At 39.2% G+C, this 21,458-nt stretch overlaps 1 long non-coding RNA gene across 1 annotated transcript in view; it reads right to left on the minus strand.

Moving 5' to 3' along the window:
* LOC138830161 (uncharacterized) overlaps positions 1–20,017 on the minus strand; it is a 60,180-nt gene extending 40,163 nt beyond the window's left edge. Inside the window, exon 1 of the long non-coding RNA XR_011372890.1 lies at positions 19,850–20,017. This is a non-coding gene — a long non-coding RNA (uncharacterized lncRNA). The remainder of the gene's footprint in view (positions 1–19,849) is intronic.
* Between the last annotated feature and the right edge of the window lie 1,441 nt (positions 20,018–21,458).

The raw sequence follows: 21,458 nt of genomic DNA on the forward strand, positions 1-21,458 counted from the left end.
GATGTCACTGATCCAGAATAGCACTCTTCTTTCTGTCTGGTTTTCTCTGAATAGTAGTGAGCTGTCTACCATATAGAGCATTTGAGCCTTGTGCAGGGAACTTCAGCATTTTAACTTTTAACTTTGGTTGAGTTCCTACTGTGGGCTTCTAGCCTTCAACTACATTTTCGTGGGAGCCATCAACAAGTTCTCCAAGCTGTTGATCATCACTGGTGTTGTAAAGAGTGTTGTTATAATTGGTATTTCCTACAATAAGAGCTCTGGGAGCACTCAGTTACAATGTCTGTGGTTATTTCGTGTGTGTGTGTGTGTGTGTGTGTGTGTGTGTGTGTGTGTGTGTGTGTGTGTGTGTGTGTGTGTGTGTGTGTGTGTGTGTGTGTGTGTGTGTGTGTGTGTGTGTGTGTGTGTGTGTGTGTGTGTGTGTGTGTGTGTTCCCTTCTTGGAGGGCTCTCTAGATACTGAGTTTTTTTTTTTCCCTCTGCTTTCTTAGAGCAAACAAGGATATTAGATGTTAGGGTACTTGTAGGCCATTCCCGTGTCCCTAATCTAGAGTTACAGTTCCTAAGGCAATTCATAATGTCCTCAGTTCATCTGTTTCCCTTGTTATCATTAAAACAAAACTTCTTTTTTTGATTGGCTTTGCTTCTATCTACTTTCTCATTTCTCTTATAGAAAACAATAACAAATTGATTTTCCCTTTATTCTGAGTTGTTTGTATGGTTTTTCTTAACTATAATATTTTTATTGTTATTATATTATAGTTGGATCCTCAAAATATTTTATAAGATCTCCAAAGCTGATTTCCGGGAAGATGGCGGAGGAGAAGCTGGAATCTGAACAAGCTCTCTCATAGAAAGCAGTTTTAGAGTTCCAGTGAACAGTCCTAAGCCAGAGAATCACACCAAGTGTGCCATCACAGGACAGAGAGTTAGACAAGAGAGGGGAAGCCAAGGAAACACATCAGCTGCCGCTGCGGCGGCAGGGTCGCGGCGGCGACCACCGCCGCGGGGTCATACCTGAGACACAGAGAGTCCAGGACGAAGGAGCCAGACGCAGCGGATGAGCGGATTCTACTCAACACCAACAAGAACCGACAAGGAGCAGACATCTTCATCCTGCTGTTTGCAGACCAGAGACGACCCAGGATCCAAGACTCGGCGTGAGTACAAGCCCGATGTCCTCACTCCTTCTCAGGGAGCAGAGGAGGGAAGGCCACCCCTCCCCCCCCAGCACCGGTGATCTCCATCTTGGATACCGACAAAGCTCGGAGGAGCTGCTAGCTCCAGCTCAGGCCTTGGAATAAAACGAGTCATTTAGCAGGTCACAAGAACTTAACGGCGAAGTGACCTGCCAGACTCAGCTCCATCCAGGGAAAAGTCACCCAGCTCAGGCGCCAGCCATTGGAGTGCCTTGCCTCACTGGGTAACCAGAGCCAGAGGCTGCCCCTCCCTCTAGCAGCCACCACAATCAATTGAAAAACAGAAACCCTGAGAATGGCTCCAGGCTGGGCGCTGTGAGCTTTATCACAAAATAGCCCCAGGGAAAAGCTACTGTTTGTTGAAAGGCCTCAACTCTACCCAGAACCTAGCCTCATCACCACATCCCCCTCTTTTGGTGATTCTCAAAGCAGATCACCCTCCCAGAAAACTAACCTGGGAGGGGGATCTCAAAATCTTGGGTAAAGCAGAGCATTTTTCTGCCTCCTCCAACCAACCGACTTAAGAAACCAATCAAGCCACAGGACCTCAAGCTGACCAGAGACTCCAACAAGAGACTGGTTACAGACAAAAGGGAGATACAGGATTCTTCCCACTCCTCCCCCCCCCAAAAAAAAAAATCAAAAGACTTTTTTTTCTTTTTTTCTTTTTTTTTTCCTTCTTCTTCTTTTCTTTTTTTTGCTTGTTTTTTGTTTTTTGTTACCTTATATATATATATATATATATATATATATATATAAATTTTTTCCCTTCTAAAACTTTTATTAATCTTTAATTTTTGCCTCTTCTGAAAAAATAATTGTTTTCCAGTAACTTTTTTTTTCTTCTCCTCTTATAATTTTTATTTTAGGAATATGTGAATGAGCGTTTTCCTTTCTTTTCTTGTCTTCTTTCTCTTTTTCTTTCTTAATTATCTTTTGGTTTTTTGTCTAGCTCTACTGAACTTCTGATCTTTTCTTCTCCCTTTCCTATCCTTAAAGTTTTTCACATCTCCTCTATGTCCCTCTCCTTCTCTGAACATATTCACATCCCTCTCTAAATAGACGGTCTTTTAACCTCTATAATAACATTAATTTTTTCGTTTCTATTTTTTTTTCTGGTCTCTCTTCATTCCCCTTTCCGTCTCTTCTTTTTCTCTCTCTCTCTACTTGCATCCTACCCAACCCATTTCCTGCATTGTGATTAGGACATAGTTAACTCTCCCCGTGCCTCCCCACACCAATCTATTCCTATTTTTTACCCACATCTCTCCCTAATCCTAATAATTTCTGGTTTTCCAAATTCTTTTCTGCGGTTCGAAGTCCTTTAACATATAGTTGTTTGATGTTGAATAGATGTATCTGTTGAACTAGATTGTATCTGTAGACTATTGACTGTAAAAACGCAAACTTTGGTTGATGGTTGCCTTAAGATAGTGTTCTAACACAAAACTGGTGCAATCTTCATCTCAAATGGGCAGAGTAAGCCGGAAAAACACAAGAAAAATGGCAAATTCGGGTATCTCAATTCCCAATCTTGATAATCAGGGATTAGAACAGATAAAGAATAATCCAGAGGAGAGTTCCCAAATAGCTCTACAAACACTAATAGCAAACATGATAAATGAGAAGTTTGACAATGTACAAAGGACTCTGTATGAGCGTGATAGGGAGAGAGAGGAGGCATCCCAGAAGTTTATACAGGAATATCATAAGCGTGAGGAAGCTACTCAAAAACTGATACAGGATTTGCGTGAACAACTTGAGAATACTCAAAGAGAAAGGGAGGAATGGCGTGAGCAGGCAGAGAACACTCAAAGAGAACTGCAGGAATCCCAGAACGGGAAGAAAGAGAACTGCAGGAATCCCACAGACGGGAGGAAGCTAATCAAAGAGTAATTCAGGAATTGAGAGACCAGGTAGAGAATACACAAAGATCACTAAAGGCATTCATGGAATCCATTAACAAAGAGCTGAAGGAAGTCAGGGAGACCACAAAGGGAATGCTGAATGGAACCCAACAGAAAGAATGGGAGTCCAAAGAAACCATAACCAATCAACTAAGTGATTTGAGAACAAACACTGAACACCAAATTAAGGAAGTAAAGAAATTCATACAAGACCTAAAACAGAGCTTCAACAAAGAACTTGAAGCCATCAAAGCTGGCCAATTAGAAGGAAAAGAGATAAAAAACAAAGTAGAGAGTCTTGACAGCAGGTTAGACCATGCAGAAGATCGAATCTCAGGGATTGAAGACAGCCTAGATATTATAGAGAAAGAACATACAACCAACCAAGACAAGTCCAAGAAATATGATAGGTCTATCCAACACCTGGAAGACACCATCAGAAGGCCCAATCTAAGGATAATGGGTGTAGAGGAGCACCTAGAAACAGAAGTTAATGGTCTAGGAAATTTGTTTAACAGGATCCTAGCAGAGAACTTCCCAAACATACAAAAAGATAGGCCTATTCAGATACAAGAAGCTTTTAGAACCCCAAATAGACCAGAGCAGAATAGGACATCCCACTGTCACATTATAATCCACACAGGATCAACCCAGACCAAGGAAAAGATCCTTAAAGCTGTCAAGGAGAAAAGGGTAATCACCTATAAAGGGAAACCAATTAGAATTACCTCAGATTTCTCAGCAGAGACAATCAAAGCAAGAAGAGCCTGGAATGACATATGCCATGCCCTAAAAACAAACAACTATCAACCAAGAATACTGTACCCAGCTAAACTCTCCTTCATAACTGAAGGCCAAATAAAAACCTTCCATAGCAAAGAAAAATTGAAACAATACATCTCCACCAAACCAGCCCTGCAAAAGATTCTTAAAGATGTCCTACACATAGAAAACCAACAAGAACGCAACAAAGGCCAAGAAACTGCACCCAAACTGAGAATCCAAGAACCTTAGGAAGAACCCAGTTTTCACAGCCCCCAAGAAGGTGGATAACATGGCAGGAACCCCCAAATACCTCTCAGTCCTATCTCTTAACGTTAACGGACTGAACTCTCCAATTAAGCGATATAGACTGTCTAGTTGGATTAAAAAACAAGACCCCTTTATCTGCTGCCTGCAGGAGTCACATCTTGCCCGTAAAAACAAACATATTTTCAAAGTTAAAGGCTGGAACAAAATCTACCAAGCAAACGGCCCTCATAAACAGGCGGGAGTTGCAATCCTAATATCAGATAAAATAGACTTCAAACTAAAATTCGTGAGAAGAGATAAAGAAGGTCGCTACATACTAATTAAAGGATCTCTCCTTCAGGAGGATATTACAATTCTAAATATCTATTCGCCAAACAATGGAGCACCCAAATTTATCAAAGAAACACTACTTTCCCTCAAATCCCATATAGATCCAAAGACATTAATTGTTGGGGATTTTAACACACCACTCTCCCCACTAGATAGATCAACTCGGCAAAAACTCAACAGAGAAACCGCAGATCTAAACAGCTGCATAGATCAACTAGACTTAACAGACATTTACCGAACATTTCACCCAGCAGCAACAGAATACACGTTCTTCTCAGCAGCACATGGAACGTTTTCTAAAATAGACCACATTTTAGGCCACAAAGCAAACTTGTCTAAATTCAGAAACATTGAAGTTATACCTTGCATTCTCTCTGACCACAAGGGAATAAAATTAGATCTCAACACCAAAAGCCACCAAAGAAAGTCCGGTATCACATGGAGGCTGAACAACACACTGCTGAATCATGAGTGGGTCATGGAAGAGATTAGAAAGGAAATTCAAATGTTCATGCTATTCAACAAAAATGAACACACAAATTACCAGCTCCTCTGGGACACAGCAAAGGCAGTACTCAGAGGCAAGTTTATAGCTCTGAGCTCCTACATCAACAAATTGGAGAGATCAGAAACTAACAATTTAATGACACATCTAAACCTCCTTGAAAAAGAGCAGCAAGATAAACCCCAATCCAGTAGATGGAAAGAAATAATCAAAATTAAATCAGAATTAAATGAATTAGAATCCAAAAAAACTATAGAAAGAATCAACAAAACAAAGAGTTGGTTCTTCGAAAAACTTAACAAAATTGACAGACCCTTAGCAAACCTTATCAGAAAAAGGAGAGAACACACCCAAATTAATAAACTCAGAGATGAGAATGGAAACATCACCACGGAAACAACCAAGATTCAGAACATTATTAGGGGATACTTCTCAAAACTTTATGCTAATAAGTTTGAGAACTTGACAGAAATGGACCTTTTCCTAGCAAATATTGACATGCCAAAACTAAACCAAGATGAGTTAAACCAGCTTAACAGGCCCATATCAAGCATTGAAATAGAAACAGCAATAAGAGACCTCCCAGCTAAGAAAAGTCCAGGACCAGATGGTTTTACAGCGGAATTTTACAAGGCCTTCAAAGCAGAGCTCACACCAATACTCCTCCAACTCTCCAATGAAATTGAAAGAGAAAGCTCACTACCGAACACATTCTATGAAGCCATCATAACCCTCATCCCAAAACCAGGCAGGGACTCATCAAAGAAAGAGAACTATAGACCCATTTCTTTGATGAACATTGATGCAAAACTTCTCAACAAAATTTTGGCCAATCGACTTCAACAATTCATCCAAAAAATCATACACCATGATCAAACAGGATTCATTTCAGGGATGCAAAGCTGGTTCAATATACGCAAATCAATTAATATTATTCACCACATCAACAGGAGCAAGAATAAGAACCACATGGTTATCTCAATAGATGCAGAAAAAGCATTTGACAAGATCCAACACCCCTTTATGATGAAGGTTCTGGAAAAATTAGGAATCCACGGAACATTCCTCAATACAATAAAGGCTGTATATGACAAACCTACAGCCAGCATTATACTCAATGGTGAAAAACTAAAGCCATTTCCTCTTAACTCAGGAACAAGACAAGGATGCCCACTCTCTCCACTTCTCTTCAATCTAGTATTAGAATGCCTAGCTACAGCAATAAGACAAGATGCAGACATAAAGGGGATCCAAATAGGGAAAGAAGAAATAAAACTCTCCCTCTTTGCAGATGACATGATCTTGTATTTAAAGAATCCCATAGACTCCACTCCCAAATTACTCAAGCTGATTCAAAACTTTGGCAAAGTAGCAGGTTATAAAATTAACCCCCAAAAATCAATGGCTTTTCTATATGCCAACAATGAGAAAAGTGTGGCTGAAATTAGGAAAGCAACTCCATTTGTAATAGCCCCACAAAAAATAAAATACCTAGGAATTAACTTAACCAAAGAAGTAAAGGACCTCTATGATGAAAACTTTAAAATCTTGAAAAAGGAAATCAACACAGAACTTAAAAAATGGCAAAACCTCCCATGCTCCTGGATTGGCAAGATTAACATCGTGAAAATGGCAATACTTCCCAAGGCTATCTACAAATTCAACGCCATACCTATCAAAATTCCACCCTCATTCTTCAAGGAAATAGAGGAGGCAATCCAAAAATTCATATGGAACAATAAAAGACCCTGAATAGCAAAAACGCTCCTCACCGGAAAGAACACTGCTGGAGGAATATCAATACCAAATTTCAAACTCTACTATAAAGCCATAGTAATCAAAACAGCTTGGTATTGGCATAAGAACAGACCTCAGGACCAATGGAATAGAATTGAAAACCCAGAAATGAACCTACAGACCTATAGCCATCTAATCTTCAATAAGGAAGCTAAAACAATAGAATGGAAGAAAGACAGCCTCTTCAGTAAATGGTGCTGGCAAAATTGGTTAACTACATGTAGAAAACTAAAGCTAGATCCTTATATATCACCCTGCACCAGAATCAACTCCAAATGGATCAAAGACCTTGAACTCAAAGCAGACACTCTGAAAACATTACAGGATGGAATAGGAGAAACCCTAGGTCTCCTTGGCTCAGGTCGAAATTTTCTGAATAGAGACCCGGAAGCACAACAAATCAAAGAAAGGTTGGACAAATGGGATTGCATAAGATTGCAGAGCTTCTGCAGGGCAAATGACATAGCTGGCAAGATCAATAGAAAGCCCACCGATTGGGAGAAGATCTTTACTAGCCATACAACGGACAAGGGTCTCATATCTAAAATATACTTGGAACTCAAAAAATTAAACCACCCAACAACAAATCCTCAAAGAATCAACTGCCCAATAAATAAGTGGGCAAAAGACTTAAAGAGAAGCTTCTCTGAAGAAGAAACAAGGATGGCCAATAGACACATGAAGAAATGTTCGACATCCCTAGCCATAAAAGAAATGCAAATCAAAACAACATTGAGATATCACCTCACTCCAGTTAGAACAGCAAAAATCAAGAACTCTAACAACAACAGATGCTGGAGGGGATGTGGACAGAAAGGAACCTTACTTCATTGCTGGTGGGAATGTAAACTTGTTCAACCACTTTGGAAAGCAGTATGGAGGTTCCTCAGAAGACTTCACATAGATCTCCCCTATGATCCAGCAATCCCACTTTGGGGCATTTACCCAAATGTTTACAAACAAGACCACACTAAAGCTACCAGCACAACTATGTTTATTGCAGCATTATTTACCATAGCTAAGATATGGAACCAACCCAGATGCCCCTCAGTAGATGAATGAATCAAGAAAATGTGGTATATATACACAATGGAATTCTATGCCTCCATCAGAAAGAATGACATTTCCCCATTTGTTAGGAAATGGAAAGGTTTGGAAAAAATTATATTAAGTGAAGTAAGCCAGGCCCAAAGAAGCATAGGTCCCATGGTTTCCCTTATTTACAATATCTAGTATAGGTATGAGTCAAGCGGAAAAGGTCAGATAATGTGATGTTAGGAAAATGAACCCTTAAATATGTATTTTAATGTTTTCGTTTCTTTCATGCATGTGTTTCTAACGCATTTATAAGATTATTTCTTTGTTGCTTTGTATGTCCCTCCCCCACAGTGTAACCCCCACTTTCACTATATTTGATGTCAGTATAACATGTGGAGGAGATGGGGACAAACAAGTGGTTTAAGGATTCAGGTGGACCTGTTGCAACAATGAGAAGTACAAAATGTCATCTCAAAACCAGCTTTACAATGTCAGTGTGGGGGGGGGGGGAGGGGGGTATGATTGGGTGGGGGGGAGGGGGGAGGCTGGGAAGGGAGGTGAAGGGTAAACAAAGGAGGAGGCTGCAATGCTTGGTAAGAAATGTATGCATTATCCTGCCCATGTAATTGTAACCCCTCTGTACAGTATGTTCTCAAATAAAATAAAATAAAATTTAAAAAATAAATAAATAAATTAGTACATCCACAATGGAAATTAACATGAAGGTTATTCAAAAACCAAAAAATATGTTTTATGACTCTGGCATAACACTCAGGCATATATCTGATGGAGAGTAAATCAATTAACAAGAAATATAACTATGCTTATAAAAGCTCTGTTCACAACAATCAAAATGTGGAATAACTGAACTGGTAACCATAGTGCCCAACAACCAATGAACAGATAAACAAAAGCATATCTATAAATAAAACTGAATACTACTCAGCCATAAAAAATTACAATTTGTAGGAAAATGGATGAGATTGGATATCTGTCAAACAAGATAAGACAAACTCAAAAAGCCATATAGGACATGCTCTTGCTCACTTGTTGAATGAAATTAATCACTAATGATGATGACAATAATCATGACAAAACATAAATGTAAAAGAGAGACTGTCTAGAAGGAAAAAGATACTTCTTTCTCCAATAAACCAGGAAAAAGTCAGAAGTGGAGGCAAGAAGGGAGCAAGACTTTGTATAAATAAATATTAAAAGTAAAAATGGTTGACATTAAGAGTCATTCTGATTGTTTTTGCATTTAAATTCAAGACAAAAGGCATTAAAACTAGGCAAAAATAACAATTTGTCATCATAAAACAATGTACAATGTACAATAATTTCTATTATTTAATAATCCAATAATCATAGCATAAGAACACATAAAGTTTAAAATGCAAGAAATTTAAGGGGAAATATCCAAATAATGAAGGATTTTATTACTTCTTCAATCCAAAGCAGGTCAGGTAATCAAAAATAAGTGGGAATATAAAGAATCTAGGCTTCATTCATTAAAAATTTCATAGTTCCTTACCCTGAAAATACACACCAGTTTTTAAATACTTGTAAAAAAATTGTAAAAACTGACCACATAATAGGCACAAGAAAAGGCTAAAAATAAATAGCAGCTATCATAATATTTCTGCCTATACTGCAATAAGTGCAGAAATGAGAAATACAACCAACTATTGAAAATGTTATAGCACATCCTTTAGTAGTTCAGATCATGAGCCTATTATTAGCCTCAAAGTAGGAGCCTATCTAGGAACTAATAATATTGGAAACACTACAGTAATAAAACCCATGAGAGACATCTAAAGCAGTAAACTGGTGAAAACATGAAATTCTATATATTTGCATTGCTGAATAAGAATCCAGCTCAAATACATTAAAAGAAAAAAAAAAAGACCAGAAGGAACAAGTTTTCTAAAACAAAATGTAGAAATTGATACATCATAAAATAAGTCAATAATTCTGAGAGTAATATAAATTAGGAACTAGTTTAAATTACAAAAAGCAGAAACACAGGTAACTAACAATAAGGAAAATAAAGCTCATATGGATAAGGCATTAAAAATACTTATGGGTACTTTAAAAAATATATATGAAAACATTTTAAATCCCTAGATGGCATAGATATTTTCTAAGAAGTAATACATTATCAAAATTAAAAGCATTTTATAATTATATATTTATCATCAGTCCCTTCTGGAATCAACTACTCATCCACCTACCACCTAAAAGAAAAAAACGAGATCAAAAGAGTTGCATAAACCTATTTTTCCTAACCTTATGGGAACAAATCATGTGCCTCTATCTCAAAAACCTTTCCATGCAGAGAAATCAGCTTTCTAGTTTAAATCAGTCTTACCAATTAATGCCAATGCAAACAGCTCTAAGTTAATATAAGTAAATACAAAATGTAAAAAAAATGTATGTTCCGGGTGTTGGTGGCTCATGCCTGTAATCCTAGCTACTCAGGAGGCTGAGATCTGAGGATCGTGGTTCAAAGTCAGCCAGGGCAGGAAAATCCATGAGACTCTTATCTCCAATTAACCACCAGAAAACCAGAAGTGGCACTGTGGCTCAAGTGGCAGAGTGCTAGCTTTGAACAAAAAGAGTTCATGGATAGGCCGGGTGCCGGTGGCTCACGCCTGTAATCCTAGCTACTCAGGAGGCTGAGATCTGAGGATCATGGTTCAAAGCCAGCCAGGGCAGGAAAGTCTATGAGACTCTTATCTCCAATAAACCACTAGAATCGTAAGTGGTGCTGTGGCTCAAGAGGTAGAGTGCTTGCCTTGAGCTGAAGAGCTGAGGGACAGCGCCCAAGCCCAGAGTTCAAGCCCCACAACCGACAAAAAAAAAAAAGTTCATGGACAGCACCCAGGCCCTGCGTTCAAGTCCTACAACTGAAAACTGTTTATGTGTATGTATATGTGCATATGGTATCCTATATAATGACTAAATGCAACTTACTGTGAGAGAAATGGATTGTTGTTTCAACAATAATTGAAGGGCATGGCCATCCATCTGATACTGATCATGTCAGTTCTAGATCAGTGTAGTAGATCCCCTATGTTCTAAGTTCATTCTCCCCAGTCTCTCCCAACAGCCTCTATCACTTTGTTAACAGAGTGAACTTCCTAACACATCCATCTATATTTTGTAGTTCCTCTACTTACACTCCATTAGAGATTTCCCATAGGTGTCAGACTAAATAGGGAACTCATGATCAGAACACATGAAAAAGATTCTTCCCACCTCACCTTTCCTTTTTCCAGGCTACACTACTCAGAAGATCTTCAATTCTTGTTACTGCTTCTTGTTGCTCTATTTCCCCCATGCTGTTTTCATCCATTGTGTTTACCTCCTCCTATCTCTGCCTCAGCTTAGTCTTCGCCTAAGACCCCCCTGGGCTGTTTGTTCACTTATTCTTCTATTAGCTCCCCATCGGTCCTCAGTAGGATTCAGTACTGGAATTGTTGCCTTGGAAGCCATCTCCCTCTCTGCTCCTTAGTTTTGGGAATACCGAGTTTTCTTCTCTGAAAGGATGGGGGGACTCCCCAGTTTGAATGGAAATCACTTCTGGGTCAAGAAAAGCCCTGTAAGTGCTAAATGAAACCAACCAGGAATTACATTGACACCTCTGCTTGAAAATACAAAATGCTGGCTGGAGGGATGGCTCAACTGGTAGCGTGTCTGCCTATCAAGGGCAAGTCCCCAAGTTCAGAAACTAATACTGTTATCCCCCCTAAATTACAAAAAACCAGCTTCTGGATTTCAGTGATTTTTTTTCAAATTTGCCATCACTTGAGAAAAAAACTGATTATCTCAGAGGATGATGTTTCCTTGTGATGCATCTTTCTGTACTTAAAAGAATTAAAATCTAATTTCATAGTTTGAAGGTGGCACAATGTTGAATATTAAAGGAGCTATCCAAAAAATTCTGTGAGAACAGATTTTTTTCAAACATTATATAGACAACACACCTGTACACCAAGTCCCCTGATTTGACATTTCAGAAGCTTCATAGTCTGCATATCACATTATTCTATACTGAAGATTTTATCACCAGTACAAAAGAGAAATCATTTACTGCCTGGAAGCTGCTACTCTGTGAGGTTTCTCTGCAATGTTTCATTTATAGTTCTTGGACATTCCTGTTTCAAATACAGATCCAGCTGTGTCTCTTTTATATAATTTATTTTCCCCTATAGTTTTTTTTAAAAGCATACTTCCAAATTTATTAACCGAAAAAAGCATTCTGACTTAGTGTAATTCTTATTTCACACATGAGCTGGGGGATGTCAAGTGACAGAGCACCTGCCTAGCAAACATGAGGCCCTGAGTTCAATGTTTAGTACCACCAAGAAGATCTTATTTTACACATGAGGTACATGATGCTAATTAGATTAGATGAGTTTGCCCAAGTAATTAAGATCCAAAACCATAAGTATGTAAATCCTACATACAAAATGCTTTGTGTGAAGTGAATAATATCTGTAGTTATTTCTATCAGAACAAAAAGGTCTATGTGTTGGCTATCTGTTTCTTGACTGAGCATCAGCTACCATTTTATTCAGTTATTTGACATGGAAAATTTTCACACTTGCTAAAGCATTAAAGACAAGACTTTAAACCCTAAAATAACACATGAGATCTGAAAACTGCCTAGTGTATTTCTAATCAAATCCATTGTAAATAAGTCACAAAACAAATTAAAATGCAATGGAGAAGTATGGAAGATAACTTCAGGGTCCGCCAGTGGTTCGTTCCAGCACCATCTGTACATCTATTACATAATTAGAATCCATTTTGGGCAAACTTAAATAGCTGGGCATCCTACCATAAAGACCATATGCTTAAAAGTGAGTAAGAGTTGCTAATGCAAGAACCATCAATTGTTCAGTTTCAAAAAAAGTCTATAAAAAGAAAAAAAAGTATCTTTTCTAGACTGAAAGGTTGTAGATTCTGATTGGTTCATTGTTTGGTGGTTGAGAGATGCTTGTAGGGTGAGAGAGAGAAGCAAGACAGGACTGTTACAAATGAACTTTGTTCAGATCTTATAAACAAGAAGTACCTTAGGGATAAAGTGAAGGGTCAAGTTGTCACATGTAAACACAGATTAGGTATCCTGGTAGAGACCTCCAGATATGTTTTTAGATTTGCCAGGACCATTCTGAAAGGTTTCACAAGTGTGGAACACAGCTTTAAAGAAGTGTATTTTCTCCAGGCACCAGTGGCTCACACCTGTAATCCTAGCTATTCAGGAGGCTAAGATCTGAGGACTGCGGTTCAAAGCCAGCCAGGGCAAGAAGTCCATAAGACTTTATCTCCAATAAACCACTAGAAAACCAGAACTGGTGCTCTGGCTCAAGTGGTAGAGTGCTCGCCTTGAGCTGACGAGCTGAGGGACAGCACCCAGGCCGAGTTCAAGCCCCATGACCGACCAAAAAAAAAAGTGTTATTTTCTTTCCTTTTATATGGAGAGCATTACATTCTATTCAGAAATATGTGTTTCCTTCACCAAACAGGGATAAATTATGAATATACACCATCTTGATACAAATGATCTGCTTTGACTATGTTCATCCTTTTTCATCAGACTGGGACAAAGTCTTTGCTAGCTATTCATCTGACAGGAAATTAATGCCCAAACTATATAAAGAGCTCTGAATGTATAAAGAGCTCAGAAAAGAATAATCAAATTAATAAATGAGCAAGTGAATTGAACAGTTTTCAAGAGAAAAAGTACAACTAGCCAATGAACACACAGAGAAAGGTTCAACAGCCTTAGCTATAAAGAAGATGTAAATCAAAATAACAAGATTCTGTCTCATCCCAGTTAGAACGACTATCATCAATAAACACCTACAAAAGCTGGTGGGAAGGCAAGAGGAGAGGAATCTTTATACACTTACTGGTCAGAAAATAAATCAGTCCAGCCATTACAGAAATCAGCATGATGGCTCCTCTAAAACCTAAAAATAAAGTTACCATATGATCCCACTATACCACTCTTGGGCATGTATCTGAAGAAATGTAGGTCAACATATACTAGAGATACCTGTATAACCATGCTCACTGAAGTACTATTCACACTAGTCAAGTTATGAAGTCAATGTAGGTGCCTATCAACTGATGAATGGATAAAGAAAATGTGGTTTATATATACTTCGGAGTATTATTCTGCCACAAAGAGGAATGAAATTATGTTGTTTATAAAATGAATTGAACTAAACATAATGATCTTGTAAGCCAACCTTATGAATGTTTCCATTTTTGACATAAAATATTGAATTTATTAGATGTAGTTATTCTAAAAGCCAATAATAGGTAACATCCATCATTATTTTAACATTACAAAGCTATGTACAATTGTCAGATTCATTAGTATCTGATGTTCTATGAGTAACCTTTTGGACTTTTAAAATTTTAGTTAAATAACAAACCACTTGAAACATAATTATCTCTTCATCCTCTGATAATTTAAAAGTTGCTTCTTAAGAATAAAGGAGAAGTAGTGATTTTCATGACTGACTCTTATTTACTAACATCTCTTGTTTAATGAGAGCAACAGCACAAACAAGATCCACTTGAGATTTCAAAAACATTAAGAAGAGACCAAACAAATTTAATTAAAAAGAAACGCAAGGAAAAAAGATCCTTAACTCTATTTTCTCCCTTGAAAACATGTTTTGTTCTTTGGAAACCTAATTTCACTCTGTAGTGCTTATCTCTTTTTCTCTCATCAACTTTTCATATATTCCACAGTCATAGAGACTATTTGCTGGTAGATATTATGCTGTAGATTTATATTCATTAGTGTGCTCTTCGCAGGAGGTAACTGAACTCCCTTACTCTAGCTGATAAAAACGAAGAACTGTGTTTCTATAGCACGTTCAGAGGCAGGGTATCTTCAGGTACACAAGATGAGCAATAATAATATCATTAAGGACCTAGGTTCTTTCCATTTTTTCCACTCCCTCTTCTAGGTAATTTTCTTCTAAGTCAGATCCCTTCAGGATTTTAAGGGAACATGATAATTGCCTGTTTAATTATTGACATTTTGGGAGACAGAAATAAAAATACAAGTTTGCCAATTTGTTAAACTTAGATCTTATGCTTTCTTGATCCTGTACCAATTACAGCACACAGGAAAATGTCACAATTTGAATGGTTTCAAACATAATCAATAAATATCCCTGTTTCAACATGGGAAGGATAATATATCATAATTCAGATAGCTATTATCTACCTACGATTGGGTAATGGACTTACCTTGATTTCTGGGTCAGCCAAAAATCTAAGCTATCCTAAGTTCTCTGTAAATGCTCTCACCTCTACCTCACTCCTGTCTCACATTTTCTCCCTCAAACATCCAAAATAATAGAGCAGCTGGAGTGAGGAAAAAACTGACATACTGTCATTGGGCCAACTGCATGTGATTTCTACTTGTAGTTGGCAGAGCTCCTTCAATTTTGGGGGTGGTACACATAACAGACCCTTTCTGAATCCAGCTTCGGGGGTTTATGTAAATCAGCACTGCACATTAGAATACTGATGCCACTGAACCACAGCACATAGATTAAATTAGACTTTGTGGGATAAAACTTGGAAGGTGCATCTTTTAAGATTCGCATGTGATCTGGGAATGCTTAGTATACTAAATACCATGAGTGTCTGAATCTCTCAATTAATGTCTAGTTATGAATTGTCTAGATACAGACCTATACATTGAATTCAGCTTCTTTGAAATTTACCCAGGTGACTTGAAGCAAATCTATTTTTTAAAAAAAATTATCTGCAGTATAGTAACGACTCTAAGGTAAAGAAGCTATGTCAGCTTCCTTTCAGAAAATGCTGTTTATTCAATGGTTCTATGTCTGAACCAAAAATCTAACACAAGCGTGAGGAGTTTTTATTGCTTGCTAGATATTTCTGGGTATAGAGTGCTACATATATTGGCAATGCTTCAATTTTATATTGTAATGGGATCTCCATAGGATTATCTGAAATTGGTTTTCTGCTGTAATCTCCCATTTTAACAGCCTCTATAGACCTGCTCAGGAACTGACTCAAAATTGTTGTAAGAAATATTTGGCATCATAATTTATTTTATTAAAATTATACAAGTGCTTCTTCTTCCCCCTCTCAACTAACTATGAGATATAGTAGAATACCATTATCACTGCAATGGAAAGTAAATACTTGACATGTGCAATACAAAAGCTAGAAACTATGTTTCCTCTTGAGTGCCCAGTCTTCAAGCATCCTCAGATTTTTTAATAGGATTCTGACACCAATTTCAGATGATGGAGGAAAATTATTTTATCACTTATTTTCTTTAAAAATTAATGCTTCTGACACCAGAGCTATGCAAAGCTCCTAAAGCATTCCCTTTGGTAATACTCTCCGGGTTATATTCAGGCTGCTTACTGGTTGGCCGAGCCCTCTAATTCTCTCACAAATACCCACTAACTCCTCCCAATGCATCATCCATGGCCTTGGTAAGATTCAGGAGGGAAGGATCAGCCTGCTCTGACTAGCAATGATCTCCTCTGTGATACTTCCTGAGACACTTCTTGGCCTCAGCACCTCGTGGGCTCTATGGGGTGCAAAATGAGACCCACCACTTAACCAGTGATCGATTTTTTTTTTCAAAACTTCACTTTTGTAAGCACTTTTTTTTTGGTACCAGTACTGAGGCCTGAATTCACTAGCCCTTTTGTGCTCAAGATTGGTGCTCTACCACTTAAATCATATCTCTACTTCTGGCTTTTTGTTTGCTAGTTGGAAATAAGAGTCTCTTGGATTTGTCTGCCTGGGCTGGCTTCCAACTAAGATCCTCAGATCTCAGCCTTCAGAGTAGTTAAGATTACAGGCATGAGCTACCAGCACTTGACATTAATCTCCATTTTCAGTAGGTAAAATACAAACTTGACCTTATGTTTCTGTGGATGACACAAATGAAGTGAAGGAAGTATATTCTTCGTGAATCTACTTGTATTTACAGACACAATCTCAGTCTAAGTCTATCTCATGAAGCCTGGTTTTATGCTACATCTCTAACCACATTCTAGATTTAAGGCAATTCTGTTTTGTGCTCAGTATTACTTATCTAAGGGAATAGTACTTGCCTCTCTACTAAAAATGGTTACAGTCTCAATATTTTCTTATCTGAGACACAAAATGCTGAAGATGTGCTAGAATAAATGTCTCATAAAGATTATGAGTTGCAATTTTGTTCTCCAAATCACAAGTTTTTAAATCTCCATTTTAGTGATTATGACCTTTCATTGAAAACATTTCTGAGAGTTTTCGAAAAGCCATATCCATATGATTAAATGTAAAAAGAATATTTTAATACACTTTTAATAGGACATGAGGGCCCAATAAAATAAATATTCTGAAAATGGGAAAAAGTCCAAATTATTCCTACCTTTTTCAAAATTTTTATTAACGTTATATTGAGTTTTAGTGCTAAGTTGTAAGCTATTCCTATAACACAGTTGCAAAACCTCATCAATTCTAATGGCATGAGAATACAAATTCTCTTCTTCCAAGTATCTTAATGAATAATTAATATCATGTTCAATGATCTGGCTGCAAGCACCAATCAGTTGGCCATAATAAATTGGATTTGTATTGAAGAAACTGTTCCCCTTGCCCATCACAAAGATTACTGTTTCTTTTAGGGAAAGCCTATAATAGTAGGAAATAAATCTCTGTTGGAATACCTCTTTGCTATCTGCATCCGTAGTCATTCCTTTTAGAAACTACTCTGTCACAGCATGAGTTGATCTTGAGGGACTGTTTGTAAAAGATAATTGCTAATAACAACAAAAAATTAAATTGATTTTTACAGAACAAAGTACACATCCTTTTCTTCCTTCTGTTTGAAACTTTATTTGCAGTGCTTTGTATCTAAGAGATACCCTTTTAGCATGATGATTGTCAGAACCCCTATCTAATGCACTTCCTAATTACAGTGTAGCTTCATTGAGTGGAAAGAAAACCATAGAAATACTGAGAAATATGACACAGCCATAGAGGGGTAAATGGTCACAGGTTTCACTGGAGAAGGCTGCAAAAACGTCAGAATCAAGAGAATGAATAAAGCCCATATCATTGTACCATCCATCTGAATGATCTGAACCTTCACTACAAAAAATACATTAGGTAGCCGTTTTTATCAGGTGCATACATGGAAGACACTAGAGAACCAAAATGCTCAGAATCTACCCTCTTTTATGAGGGGAGAGAGTTGGAGAAGTACTTGGTAATAATAATAATAATGATACTAAACTATTGAATAAGCAAAGCAAAGCAATTTGGAAGTGGGAGGCACATGTAGTAAGATGGAATCTTGATAGAAAGAGAGAGAGAGATCAAGAGATTAAGAATAACTTTCATTTGAGCTAAATATATGGTTTCAAAGGCTAGTTACTGGAAAATTATAGCTGTCAAATGCTTTTTAAACAAATAAACCCCACAAGTCTACAGTTAATGTAGTGATCCACAGTTAAGTAAATATATAACAATGATATTAAAATAATAATTCTAATTAAGTCTTGTCATAAATACTTCATAAACCAAGTTATCATTTGTAAAGAAAGGCAGCAATTCATCATGAAGCAATGTATCTGGACCTTTCCTGTGAGCTCCTCATCTCTACCTATAAGTATGCACAGTAGGGATTTTACCATTTGTTAATGTTCTACTACTTGTAAAACTAGTAAATAGAAATATTTTAATTTATATAGAAATATAATCCTTAGTTCATACTCCTTCTGTTCCTAACAAAGATAAACAGTGCAATTAAGTTTTCTCGGTAATCATTATGTAAAGAAAAGCTTGAAATTTATATCTATTTTTGGCCCCTCAAGAAGACCTCTGTAGACAAGCAGTAAGCCATATGAAGTCATGTGATTATGGCTGTAAAGACAAGCTATTCCTTAGTGGCCTCAAATTTAGAAGAGGAAACTCATAGATTAGAGGACTTGCTGTCTTCCATTTCTACCCACAAATCTTAACTGTCACAGTCTCAGACTAAATAAAACTCCAAACCTCTTCCACATGACAAACTTTCAGCTAAAGAAAGCTAAGACTGCCACCCTAGCAACTCAGGATTGAGGTCTGAGGTTCCCAGTTCAAACCAGACCAGGTAGGAAAATCCATGAGACTCTTATCTCCAATTAACCAGCAAACGCCTTAGATGGAGCGTGTTTCAAGGAGTAGAACACCAACCTTCAACAATAAATAAATAAATAAATAAATAAATAAAAAGCCTCAGGGACAGTTCCCAGGCCCTGACCTGAGTTCAAGCTCCAGGACTAACACCCCCCTCCCCCTCACCCAAACCAACCGGTCCTACTCCCCACACACAAATTAGGGTTAGCCTGTAACCCTAACTACTCCCAGAGGCTGATCATTGCAGTTGATAGCCATATCAGGAAGAAAAGTCTGTGAGACTTTTTATCTCCAATGAACCAGCAAACACTGAGGAATGGAGCTGTGGCTCAAGGGCCAAAGAGCTAGCCTTGAACAAAGAAAGGTCAAAGCAGGAGTGCAAGGCCCCGAGCTCAAGTGTCATCACCAGCACACGCACGCACGCACACGCACACTCACACACAGCTGGTTATATTACTATAATCTCCATTACCCCTACCATGATATAAAGGAACCAAATGAAAAGACATGCTTGGGCCTTGTTGCAAACAACAAGTCTTCCCTTCCTTTACAGCCTGGCTTTTGCCTTGCCAGCATTGCTGGTGGAAGACGCGCGCCTGGGGCCTGGGGCTGGGCCTGGGGCCGGGGCTGGGGCCTGGGGCGGGGCCTGGGGCCTGGGCCCGGGGCCGTGGCCTGGGGCGGGGCCCGGGGCCGGGACCTGGGGCCTGGGGGTGGGGCCGTGGCCTGGGGGCGGGGCCTGGGGCTGGGGCCTGGGGCTGGGGCCTGGGGCCTGGGGCTGAGCCTGGGGCTGGGCCTGGGCCTGGCGTCCAAGCTCTGGAGCAAGACGCGGAGGAGGCCCGCGCTCCTTACCTCAGTCAAAGCCGTGTTCACATTAAGAGGAGAAAAGGTGTTTTCTTTCCAATTGTCACCCTTCGCTGATGACATGACTTCCTGCACATAGAGTTGGGGGCGATACTATACAGCGAAGTGGAAGACGGAGAGAAGACAGCCGCAGAGCGTTACCTCAGGGCTCCTCGAATTAGCAGGCCTTCCCTGGGAGGGCGCGCCCGCACGCACGGGATACAAAACGCGCACAGCGCATGCGCACTTATGCACACGTAACACCTCCCCCCCCCCCACACACACACCCAAACGCATGCGCACTTAGGCACGCCCGCACGTGAGCTGGCCTCATTCCCACAACACGTGTCTGGCCTGCCAGTCTCGCGAGACAACCGCGGGCATGGTTCCTTCTCAAAGCTTCTGAGGTCAAGTGCGGAAAGCGGGCCACCCGGAAGAGGACACGGAGACGCCTGCAATGCCGGTGAGCCACTCTAGGCAGATTTGGAAGACCACCGAGAGGCGGCGGGAAGCCCTGGAGGACCGGCGGTGGGAAGCCGAGGCGGAAGACTTTGGTGTCCTAAAAGTGATGCTGAGTCCTTCCCCTCCCCTTGGTGGTTCATTGGAGATGAGAGTCTCACGGCCTCTCCTGCCCGGGCTGGCTTCGAACCCCCATCCTCAGATCTCAGCCTCCTCGGGTAGCTGGGACTCCAGGTGTGCGCACCAGCGCCTGCCTCTCCTTGTCTTTTCCTTGTTCCGTTGTATTTTGTTTATTCCGGGGGATGGGTTTCTCTCTGTTCGCCCCAAACTCTTCCCACCTCCGTCTCCTTTAAGGTTCAGTGTTTTTCATCAGCAAGACCTGATTTTTTTTTTAACCCAACTCAAGGAGATCTCCACCTTGGGAGAATCATTCCTAACAGAGGGTTCAAGGAGTAACTTGGAATGTTTCTATAGGGTTTTCTTTTGGGGGGGTTGTTATTGTTAGTTCCACGCAGGGCTTGAACTCAGGGCCTGGGCGCTGTCCCAGAGCCCCTTGGTGTTCAAGGCTGGCACTCTACCACTTGAGTGACATCACCACTTCCAGCTTTTTCTGGGAAGTTTATTGGCGATGAGAGTCTCCTGGGCTTCCCTGACTTCGAACCGTGATTCTCAGATATCAGCCTCCTGAGTAGCTAAGATCATAGGCATGAGCCACCAGCGCCCAGCTTGTAGTTTTGTTGCTGCTTTAATCTTTAAGTAGTTATACAGAGGAGTTGCCATTCAACAAAGCAGTTTATGAGTACGATATCTCCTAACCAGTGTCACCCCTTTCAACATTCTACCCTTCCCCTCGCTTTTCTAATTGTGTATGATATGCACTGGATTTTTATTTTTACTTCATCTTCCTCTGTTCTCTTCATTCACCTACTGTCTCCCCTTGATTCCCACCAAATACCCCTTTGAAATACGCATTTACTTTCAACTTTGATTTAGCCTATGGGGTTACATTATTTGAGTTCTCTCTTGAATCTGCTCATTTCAGTTAATACACTAGTGTGCCACCCAAAATATTTACTTATACATAGGACAGACTTAAAATTATTAACTCAAATTCAGTACTTACATTGGACATTTTTTTTGTAATTAATGGTTTTTTGCA

The sequence above is a fragment of the Dipodomys merriami genome, unplaced genomic scaffold (assembly GCF_024711535.1).
Source record: "Dipodomys merriami isolate MVZ:Mamm:240054 unplaced genomic scaffold, mDipMer1.0.p SCAF_185, whole genome shotgun sequence".
Lineage (NCBI taxonomy): Eukaryota > Metazoa > Chordata > Mammalia > Rodentia > Heteromyidae > Dipodomys > Dipodomys merriami.